Here is a 10,911-nt window from a genome sequence, read left to right on the forward strand (position 1 = left end):
CAAAACTCCAAGGTTTTTCCACAATAAATCTCTCCATGACCTGCGCCAGTTTTGCTGAATCCCTAGAGAGGATTCTTCCTCGTGGTGTCTTTCCTCTCCTTCCCCCATGACTCAAAGTATCTTTCTTGTCATAACTCTTTTAGTCTGTCAAACTCTACTAAGGATTTAACCTGCCAGTGAATGGCTTACTCCCAGGCTCATGGCATATTTTCTTTTCTTCTGGTTAATTGTGAGTTCCACTAGGGAATGTTTTTTTCCCTTGTTAACTGTTAAAACAACTTTCCTTGCCAACTACATGGTCTCTTAATACTATTTCATATTTACCACTTCTGATAAATTTACCCACTTCTGGTGTCTATTTTACCTCTTTGTCAGTAACATCTAGTAAATGCCTTTTGGCATAAAAATTGCCATTGTGAATTTAGGACTAGGAATTGCTGCCAAACCCCAGCATTTGGTGCGAAATCTCATTTCAATCTCATCAATTTGACATTAAGAAAATTATTATGTTAAAAACTAAAACATCCTAAACTATAATGATAATATTAACAGATGAATAAATGATATATCATAAATACTAAAGAAGAAAAAATCCTATAAAGCATAGGTAGAGAATGAAGCTTCTTTTTTTTTTTTTAAAACATGTTAAAAATATATATATATATATATATCCATGGAGGCATATTTAAAAGCCTCTTTTTGTAGTAAAATCAAAAATATTCATACTCTACAAACTCTAAAATCTTTTCCAAACTCCTAAGCAAAGATCCTTGAAAAGACGGGTGATGAGTTAAAAGCAAAGAGACCTTCCATAGGGAAATGGATTGAGAACTAACTTTTATTTGTCTTACGTTATTGTCCTCTTCACCCCAGAAGTGATTGGACTAGGATCCAGGCATTTCAATTAAAAAAAAAAAAAAATTAAGATATTGATTGAAAAGATGAAATTTAAAAAAAAAAGAACTCCAGACCACCAATTTCTTGACAGGAATGATTAAAGAAGTAACAGAATTCAACTTGTTTGGAATACCAACCCCAAACTGTGTTTTTCTAATTTGTTATCTTGTGCAAGATTCCTGTTATCTCAGATCATCTTGGGGAAGACAGTAATATCTGAGGGCAAAAAGAAATTTCTATTTGATAAGAATTACTGGGGAAAAAATTGAACAAAAGTCTGGCAGAAATTTGTTGTAGACCAACAACTTAAACTATATCTCATAATAATTTGAAAATGGGTATTATCTGAATATTAAAGATCATACCATAAAAATTAGAAGATGAGACCATAAACATGTCATAGCTATGGGTGGGTAGTGAATTCTTAAAGCACAGAAGCAGTTTTCAAAAATAAAATAATTTCAATTTCATTAAATTAAAAAGCTTTTACATAGACCCAATAAAGGAGAAGGGAGTGGTCAACTGGATTTGCTATCCCACAGACAACTAACAAAAATATATGATATGAATAAATAGTTCTCAAAAGAATTTTAAACTATTAATAATCATAAGAAAGAATTCTCTGGCTCACTAATAATAAAAGAGAGAAATGCATATCAACACAATAACAAGGTTTTACCTCACACACCCAGAAAATAGGCAAAATGCCAAAAATGTAAATAGACAGTGGTGGAAAACTTGTAAAAAGGTGGGAATATAATTAATATGTTGTTGTTGGAGCTGGGAATTAGTACAAACAATCTAGAAAGCTATCTGGAATTTTTGAAGGAAGTAACAACATTCTGTATTTCGGTTATACTCTTTGGGACCATATTCTTTGACCACTGCTATGCATGGATCTAAGAATATAAATGACAAATGGCAAAGCTTTCTCTTTATAAAAATATAGTATCTCTTTTTGTAGCAGCATAAAATTAAAAACAATTAAATGCTCATTAATTGGAAAATGGCTAACAAGATATAGTATGTGAATGTAATGAAATATTCATTCATTATAATAAATTTTGAAAACAAAGAACTTTAAAGACTTCTATGAACTCATAAAAATAACAAAGCCAAGAAAACAATATACACAAAATACAATAATGTAAATAAGAATAACAAAACCACCAAAAACAATGTTTGGGAAATTCTAATAATCAATTTAGTTTCAAAGAAGAAATACGAGAAAACAGTATTCCCATGCCTGTTTTGCAGAGACCAGAAACCATAAATGTCAAATGCTATATATAAAAGTCATATTTTTTAGACAAGAATTTGTTTACTGTACATTTTTTCTTCCTTTTTTTTCCCTTTATTTTACAAAAAGGCTCTCTGGGAGAAGTTTGGGGTAGAAACAATGGAAGACATAGAGGATGTTTTAAAAAAAAAAGACAATTAAATTTTATTTTTAAAAAGATGTGAAGATGGAATAGCAGAAAATTATTAATAATCATATGTTCCCTTTCATGCATTCCATTCCATGCATAAACTCCAACTAAAGCAGCCTACTATCTGTTCCTTGAATTTAACACATTATATCATGTGTTTTTTGGGTAGTTTATCTCCCATTGCCTGGAAAGAATTCTCTTTTTTACCTCTCCCTCTAAAAATATAGTTATTTTGTATTTCTTTATCTGTGTACAGGCTGTTTCCCCATATTGACCTAAGCTCCTTGAAGGCAAGTAATATCTATTTATCTGTATCTAGCCTCTAGGTAGTATCTTTCACAGAGTATATACTTTCTAAATATTAATTTTATTGATTAGAATATTGAAGTCTAAAATTAATAATATGATAACATACCCCTTATGTTCTTGATGAGTTTCTTTACTAAAGCTCAAAAAAACTCGTGCCAAAATACTGAAAGAAAAAAAAAATAGTGGATGGTATTGATTAGTTGCTTTTAAGTGATATTTGAAGCATAGTGAAGAATGGACAAAGTTTTAAGAAGCTCTAGTATTCTGCTGATTTTCAAATAAATAAAGATTGAACTCAGCAAAACTAGCTATCAGAGAACTTTGATTCTTGGCAAAATTCTTGAGCAGGATTTATTATTTTACATTTAGTCAAGGATGTCGTGATCACAAAGAACCAGACGGCATAGTTTAATCAAGAATAAGTCATGATCAACAAAACTGAGAGAGGGAGAGAGATTGAGAGAAGAAATCATGTACTTTTCTTGTAGTACCCTTTTTTGTGGTAGCAAATACATAGGAAACAAAATGGGTGCCTATCAATAGAAGAATGGCTGGAAAAATGTGAGATGTAAATGTCATGGTATGTATTCAAGAAATGACAAATTGGAAAATTCAAAGAAATATGAGAAAATGTGTATAAAGTAAAATAAACAAAACCAGAAAATCAATATACAATAAGGGCTACAATCATGAAAATAAAGAATTACAAGTTTTACATTAGTTGTAATGACCATTTTAGTTTGAAAGGCAGATAAAGAAACTTGTCTCTTTTTTTTTCCACTGGAGAAGTGAAGGTATAAGTGATGGGGGTTGAGCTTCCTTTAAGATTCCTTTCTGATTTCCCAACCCCCATGGCTGAACAGCCGCGCCCAGCCCCCACTGGATCTGAGCTGGCTTGGGTTTTCTCAGCCCCCCACAAAACAGTTTCTTCCTTATCTGAAAAGCCCGCCAAGAACTTGGAACCGCCCACAATCTTTTAGGTATAAAAGAGCCAAGCGGGAGCTCTCTCTTTGCAGGAACCCTTCCCCCCAACACATGGTATCTTTCCGACCATGTAAGGGTTCCTGCCCGCCCAGCAGCCACCTCTGGTCCTGGCATCTTTCTAACTGAACTTTACTTCCAAATTTCTACAATAAACCTTTTATTTATCAATCTAGGTTTTCTGGCCTGTAAATTCATTTACAGGGGACACTGTGCCTTTGTGCCAACAAACAGGAATCCTCCCTTTCTTTTCCCTCATCATTAGTATATGTTATATGCATAAGAAATAACCTATTGATTGTTTTTGCTTAATTCTGTTTGTTTGTTTCATTGGGGTATTTCATGCTGGGGAGATGAATATGAGAAAGGCTAGCAAAGTATTTCTAGTATTAATTACTTTCATGAAAATGCAGTAGCATCAATAAAGTGTATTATAAAAAAGACAAAGAACAAGTCATTTCAAACTAACATAATTCTTTTTTTTTTTTTGGTCTCTTTTTTTTTTAAATAGTTTTTATTTACCATATATATGCATGGGTAATTTTACAACATTTGACAATTGCCAAACCTTTTGTTTTAATTTTTCCCATCCTTCCTCCCACCCCCAGATGGCAGGTTGACCAATACATGTTAAATATGTTAAAGTCTAAATTAAATACAATATATGTATACATGTCCAAACAAACATAATTTTTAAGGGGTATGAGAAGGGAGTGTTTAGGGAATTATAAGGGAAGCTTTTGATCTACTATATCCTCATTTCAGCAAAGCATTTGACTTAAGTGTCTTATGCTATTCTTTTAGAAAAGATGAATAGATGTAGCATAGACAAGAGTGCAGGGAGGTGGATTCAGAATTAATCAAATGAGCAGTCTCAAAAAAGTAATGATTAATGCCTGATTGTCAACTTGGAAGCAAGTTTCTATTGGAATATTCCTTTGTTCTATGTTGTTTTGACATTTTTGTCTATAATTTAGATGAAACCATAGTTCCAAAGCTAAGAAAGATAACTAATATGTTGGAGAGCTGTCAGTATCCAAAAATAAGGTAGAACATTGGGATGAACCTAAAAAGATGAAATTTAATTGGAATAAAATATCACACTTGGAGTCCCCTCCTCTGAAAGAAAAAATCAATTTCACAAAATTAAAAGGGAAGTTTTTCCTAAAAAGCAATTGCTTGGAAAAGATATGTATGTTATAATGGACTACAAATTCAATATGAATCAACAGTATTCAGCAACTAAAAAACCTAATATGGTCTCAGGCATACACTATTCAGTATAATAATAGTTCTGCTGTCCTTTTCTTTGTTCTGAATTTGATTTAAAATATTGAGTTTAATTTGGAATGCCACATTTGAATCAAGACATTAATAAGCTAGTGAGTGACCCGAGAAGGATGACTAGGATTAAGAAAGTTCTCAAGATCACGCTTTTAAAGAATATTTTGAATATTTTAATTTTTTAAAGAATATTTTGAAAGAAGAGAAAATTTAGAAATAGCCTAATAGTTGGCTTCCAAGTATTTGAAGAATCACAAAGAAAAGGGCTTAAACTTAGTCATAAAGTTAATAAGACAATGTAAATTCAGTGAAAACAGGATGTTTAATAGTTTGTTTTTTCTACCCTGTTACTTAAATATTGTAAGCAAGTGCTTAAAATTTTTTAAATGACTTTAACCCAAAGAATCTTAAATTCATTATCCTCAGTCTGGAGAGCTAAAAGAATTCATAGTATTCTCCACTTTACTTTAAAGCCACAGTAAGGGTACTCTTGAGCCTTGGGTCAAGCCCTAACTCCATTAGGAGAATCAACAACCTAGTCTACAAAACAGAAATTATGTTTTGTCCCTACCTTTAATTCCCCCTCCCAAAAAAAAGAGCCAGGTTCTCCATCTACTTGGCCTGTTTCTGAGTACCATTCTCCCAGTCACTGAGGCTTGAATTCAGTCATCATTGAGTTGCCTTTTTTTCATCTCCCATATCTAACCATCCACCAATTCCTTTCATTTTTTCCATGTCTTGCAGATCAAACCTTTCCTCTCTACTTCTGATTGTGCCTTCAAGTTTATCCTTCCTTCCTCTCCTAAGTTTAATCCTATATTGTCTCTAAAATCTCTATATTATCATCTAACCAAACTTTATGCTCCACACACCACCCCCAATGCCCTTAGTGTCTCCCTGTTTTCTGTGTTATAAAGCACTATACAGTGCTTTTTTGGCTAAAAACAGCTGGCTCACTATTGCTTCTCTTACTTCTCAGCCAATGCACTCTACTTTACTCAAACTCTTCATCCCCACAAATGTGCAGTATTTGTTTTCATGTCTGTGCCTGTGTAGGGAATCTTACATTGGAAGAGAAATGAATCCAACTCCTTCACTTTACAGATGAGTAAACTGAGGCTCCCAGAGTAGAAGTGACTTGCCCAAATCACTCAGGTAATAAATAAATGGCTGAGCTAAAAATCCAACCCAGGGCTTCTGCTGGTTTAGAGGCCTTTCCATTCATTACACTGCCTAGCCTTTCACATGAGAGTTTCCTAATCAACTGCCTGGGCTGAAGCACCCCATTATCTCTCTCCTCTAACTTCTCTTCATTTAAACTTAACTCAACACGTCCATTATCTTTCCCCAAACCTTTCCCTCCTCCCAATTGTTGTGTTAATATCAAGAGTACCAACATCTTCCCAGTCACCTAACTCCTCACATGTCCTCACTGTGCATAGGCAATCTGTTACCAAATCTCATTTCTGCCTTCACAGGATTTCTCACCTATGTTCTCCTCATACAGCCCATGGTCTTTATCTCTTCCCACCTGGCCTATCTGAGTAGTCTCCTAATGGGTTTTCCTGCTTCAGAATCTCCACATTTCAAACCGTGCTCCATTCAACTGTTGATGGAATTTTCCTAAAGCAAAGATTTTATCACATCACTTCTTCATTAAATTCCATTGATTCTCTATGATTCCCAGCATCAAATATAAAATCCTCTCTTTCCATTTAAAGTTCTTCACCATTTGGGATCTTTCTACCTTTTCATTCTTCTTTCCTTTTACTACTCTCTACATACTCTACAATTCAACTACACCAGCTTACTTTCTGTTCTGTACCTCACAAAACCTCTCTGCCTTCTCTGGGCAGAGAGGAACTAATTGTTCCTCACACTTGGAATTTCCTCTTTCTTTACCTTCAACTTTCAGCCTCCATGAATTCCCTCATTTCAAATCTCATCTCACCACCTCAAAAAAAAAAAAGCCTTTTCACCTACTCCCAAGGGTCTTCCCTCTGAGATTAACTACAATCCACTCTGAAAATCCCTTTCATATATATGTTTTCTTACTCATAATGAGAGCTTCTTGAAGGCATGAACCATGTTTTTATCCTTTTTTTTTTTTTTATACTCAGTGCCAGGCAAAATTATGAGTACATAGTAAATGCTTAAAAAAGACTTGCTGAGGGGTAGCTAGGTGGTATAGTGGATAGAGCACCAGCCCTGAAGTCAGCAGGACATGAGTTCAAATCTTACCTCAGACACTTAACACTTCCTAGCTGTGTGACTCTGGGCAAGTCACTTAACTGCAATTGCCTCAGCAAAAAAAAAAAAAAATCTTTATTTGCTGAATGACATTTATGTAGCTACCACCCTAGCTTAACCTTAATTACCTGAATTATTCTAATCATCAACTAATTAATCTCCCTACTTCTACCCTCTTTTCTCTGAAATTCAAATCTCATAATGCTGACAAATTGATATTCTTTTTAAAAAAATCTCATCATGTCAAAAATCCTGACTATCTTTCTATTTTCCCTAGGATAAAATATAAATCCTTAGTTTGGCACTTGAAACTCTCCAAAATATGGCTCCCACTTGCCATTCCAAACTCTTTATGTTGTTTTCTTCACATACTCTATTTCAGTGAACGGCTGTTCCCCTTATAAGATGTTCTGTGCCCAGCCTGAGTACCTACCTTTGCACAAGTTATGTCACTCAGTATCTGGAATGTACTCTAACCTCTTAGAATCCCTTACTATCTTGGATGGGACAGCTCAGAAACCACCTCTTCTGATCCAACCCACTTAATGCCCAAGCTGTTCATTCTCATTCCCCTTGAAGTTATTTGATTTCCTTTAAGTTGATCTGTGTACATATTTGTATGTGAACTTTATCAATATTGATATTCTAGCTTTAAACCAGAATAAAGAAGTTGAAGTTAAAGGAAAGAATGGACCTATAGGTAAAGAAACTGACACAGTGAGTTGTATCATGTTTCTAGAGATAACAAGAAATACTCTTTAATGGAATATTTGATCACTATGTGCAGCAGAACTAATGATATGTATTTGTGTATGTACCAAGTATAGTTGCTGAGGATGAAATAAGAGAGGAATTCTAAAAAGAATTTGATAAAACTCTCCAGATCAAATCAACACAAACTTTGGTGCTTATTTACTCCAATTAAAAGTTTAAAAAATAGATAAAGGAAAAGGAAAAAGGTAAGGGTTTGAAGAAATACATGAGAAAGTTTGGTCCAGGAAGAATGTATAAGACCAAAGACTTATAGATTGCAGAAGCCTCATATCTTTATATCAAGACTTCTTTCTTTACCAAAAAAAAAAAAAAAAAAAAAAAAAAAGTTAGTGAGGATGTGGCAAGCACCAGACAATACCATAAAAATTAATCAGTCACTTGTCAGAATTAATATCACATGTAGTTTTTTAAACCAAGAAAAAAGAATAATAATGAGACAAATATGGTATATAATTGAAATAATCTAACCCTGAACTTCTCAAATTTAAAACTGAAAAAATGGGAAATTATAAACTCTTTTACTACAAAATTGTGTCCTCTTCATACAAGAGTCATCAAGATTCCTTGGAAGATACAAGAGAAATAACATATTTAATAATTCTCTAATTATAAACATATGGTTAGGAAAAAAAAAAATAGGGAGATGCATGCTCACCAAAAGGTTTTGCCACTATAATGGAGTAGATCCAGTGCAGATTCCAGGTCAAATAGCAATTCACTGTGGACAATGGAGTCTTCTAGATGCTTCTGTTTACTGATGACATTGTGCTGAATGCCTCAAATCCTGGAACATTCCAGAGTCTCCTGAAAAAGATTTTTAATCAATCCAAAGTTTGTCCTGCCCATCCATGTAGCAAAGACCCAGGTAAATGAAGATTTTGGCATGCATTTGGGACAAACAACCAAGGAGGAACTCAAAAGAACAGGAGTAAAAGATGTCATGTATGATGGGAAATCTGTGTAGCCTGACAATACTTACTTGTTTTAAGGGAGAGTTTTGGGGATAAGAGAAGTGCGTGGTTAATGATAATGATGGAAAGAAAGAGAAAAAGAAAGGAAGGAAGGAAGGAAGGAAGGAAGGAAGGAAGGAAGGAAGGAAGGAAGGAAGGAAGGAAGGAAGGAAGGAAGGAAGGAAGGAAGGAAGGAAGGAAGGAAGGAAAGAAAGAAGGAAAGAAAGAAAGAAGGAAAGAAAGAAAGAAAGAAAGAAAGAAAGAAAGAAAGAAAGAAAGAAAGAAAGAAAGAAAGAAAGAAAGAAAGAAAGAAAGAAAGAAAGAAAGAAAGAAAGAAAGAAAGAAAGAAAGAAAGAAAGAAAGAAAGAAAAAGAAAGAAAGAAAGAGGAAGGAAGAAAGAGGAAGGAAGGAAAGAAGGAAGGAAGGAGGGAGAAAGAAAGAAAGAAACAAAGAAAGAGAAAAAAAAAAGAAAAGGAATTATTTAACAGGAAAAGAAGAGGGTCACATGGTCAAAAATGAGCTACGACATGTGAATTGCCAGAGTGCTCACTAGTACTCTTTCAGCATAAGTCATGGAAAGCCTCCAGCATGTTGAGTGGACCTTCTATTTTAATTTCTAGAAGAACATGGACAAGAGTAGCACAGCATTAGCAAGCACAAGTAGGTTGAGATTTGCCAGGTGGGAAAGAACCATTAAGCAGAGGAAATCATGTATCTGTTGTACTCATTGTATGCCAGAAAGGGAATGTAAATTCCTTAAGGTCAGGGACCCTTTGCAAATTCTCAGAACCCAACGCAATGCCTTAGACATTGGAAGCAAGTAATAAGTGTTGAACTGAATTAAGTTGAAGTCTAGAGTTAGCAATGACTCAGAAAGAATACAGTAGTGGGACAATATAAAGACAATTTCAGTATGCACCACGGGTAAGGCATATTTACCAAAAACAAACAAACAAACAAACAAAACATACATTTTCTAAGTTCTGCCACTTGAATTCTGTTACCTTTTGATATCTAGAGTTCAAACTTAAATTGAAAACCACCTTCCTATTGAGTTCCCTAATAAAAGAAACATAATGCTAGGCCCGGGGAACACGAAAGCAAAAAAGGAAACAATAGCAGTCTTCAAACGCTTTTCCCCCATACGCACCCTCCCATCCTTCCAGCTCCCCAGTCCGGATCGCCCCCTCCCCCTCCAACCGCCAGGTGCTGCCCCGCCCCCTCCTGCTCCCTCACCCCGCCACGCTCACCAAGCTGCCCCTCCAGCAGCTTGCACTCCAAAACGTCAATTTCCTATCCCAATCTCCTCGTCTGTCCACCTCCCCCACTCCCTCCTTCACAATCAATCTTTCCTTCACCTTGATCATGACCTCTGTTGTCTTCTCTCCTTCCCGTTCACCTAAAGCATCTCCCCTATTATGGCTCCACTTGCCTCTGTAACCCCTCTTAGCTTGCCATTTTAGTGAGCATTGCCATGGAAACAGGAGACGCCCGGGAGTATCTATGGCAACAGAGCAGGCTTTTACCCACTTTTCATAGGACCTGGTATGCCGACCTTGGAGGAGAGGACTCTGGGAAGAAGAAGGATGGGGAGAGTCCATCTTGGCCAGCGGGGGAGGGGGAAGGAGCAGCGTCGAGGAGAGAGGGATTCAGGGGAGCCCGAGGACGCAGGGTGGCCATTGACGCCCTCTCCAATCACAGTCCCCACTGCCACTGAGGTGCTGCCTGAAAGGATAGGAGGGTGAGGAGAGAAGGGACCACTGTGTCACTGAGGATGCTACTGAAAGGATAGGAGAGGGATGCCATGAGGAAAAGCTCCAAGAACTCACACCAAGTCCTGGACCCCTTCTAGTACCTCCCTCCATCCCAGACAGCACATGACACCCCCCCCTTAGTACTAAACTATTTGCATCCTTATTCTCCTTTGTCCTGAAAAGGGGAAAACTTAAAGAAGAAAAACCTCTTCTCTTCCCTATAGGCGGCCACCATTCCAAGTCATTGTAATCTGTTTAGTCATAAGTTTGTTTGCAATGATT

At 35.8% G+C, this 10,911-nt stretch overlaps 1 protein-coding gene across 13 annotated transcripts in view; it reads right to left on the reverse strand.

Annotated features, from left to right (window-relative positions):
• Window positions 1-10,369, reverse strand: part of ZDBF2 (zinc finger DBF-type containing 2) — a 109,798-nt gene extending 99,429 nt beyond the window's left edge. For 4 of the 13 annotated variants that reach the window (XM_074298928.1, XM_074298931.1, XM_074298921.1 and 1 more), the window contains exons 1-2: window positions 10,234-10,368; window positions 8,581-8,729 (exon numbers count right to left, since the gene is read on the reverse strand). The gene's annotated coding sequence lies outside the window, so the exon portion shown is untranslated. Of the gene's footprint in view, window positions 1-2,742; window positions 2,800-8,580; window positions 8,730-9,879; window positions 10,077-10,233 lie in introns of those variants that run through there. The other 9 variants (XR_012487742.1, XM_074298934.1, XM_074298933.1 and 6 more) reach the window with 6 other exon arrangements.
• Window positions 10,370-10,911: the final 542 nt, after the last annotated feature.

Source organism: Sminthopsis crassicaudata, chromosome 3, assembly GCF_048593235.1.
Source record: "Sminthopsis crassicaudata isolate SCR6 chromosome 3, ASM4859323v1, whole genome shotgun sequence".
NCBI classification, from domain to species: Eukaryota; Metazoa; Chordata; class Mammalia; order Dasyuromorphia; family Dasyuridae; genus Sminthopsis; species Sminthopsis crassicaudata.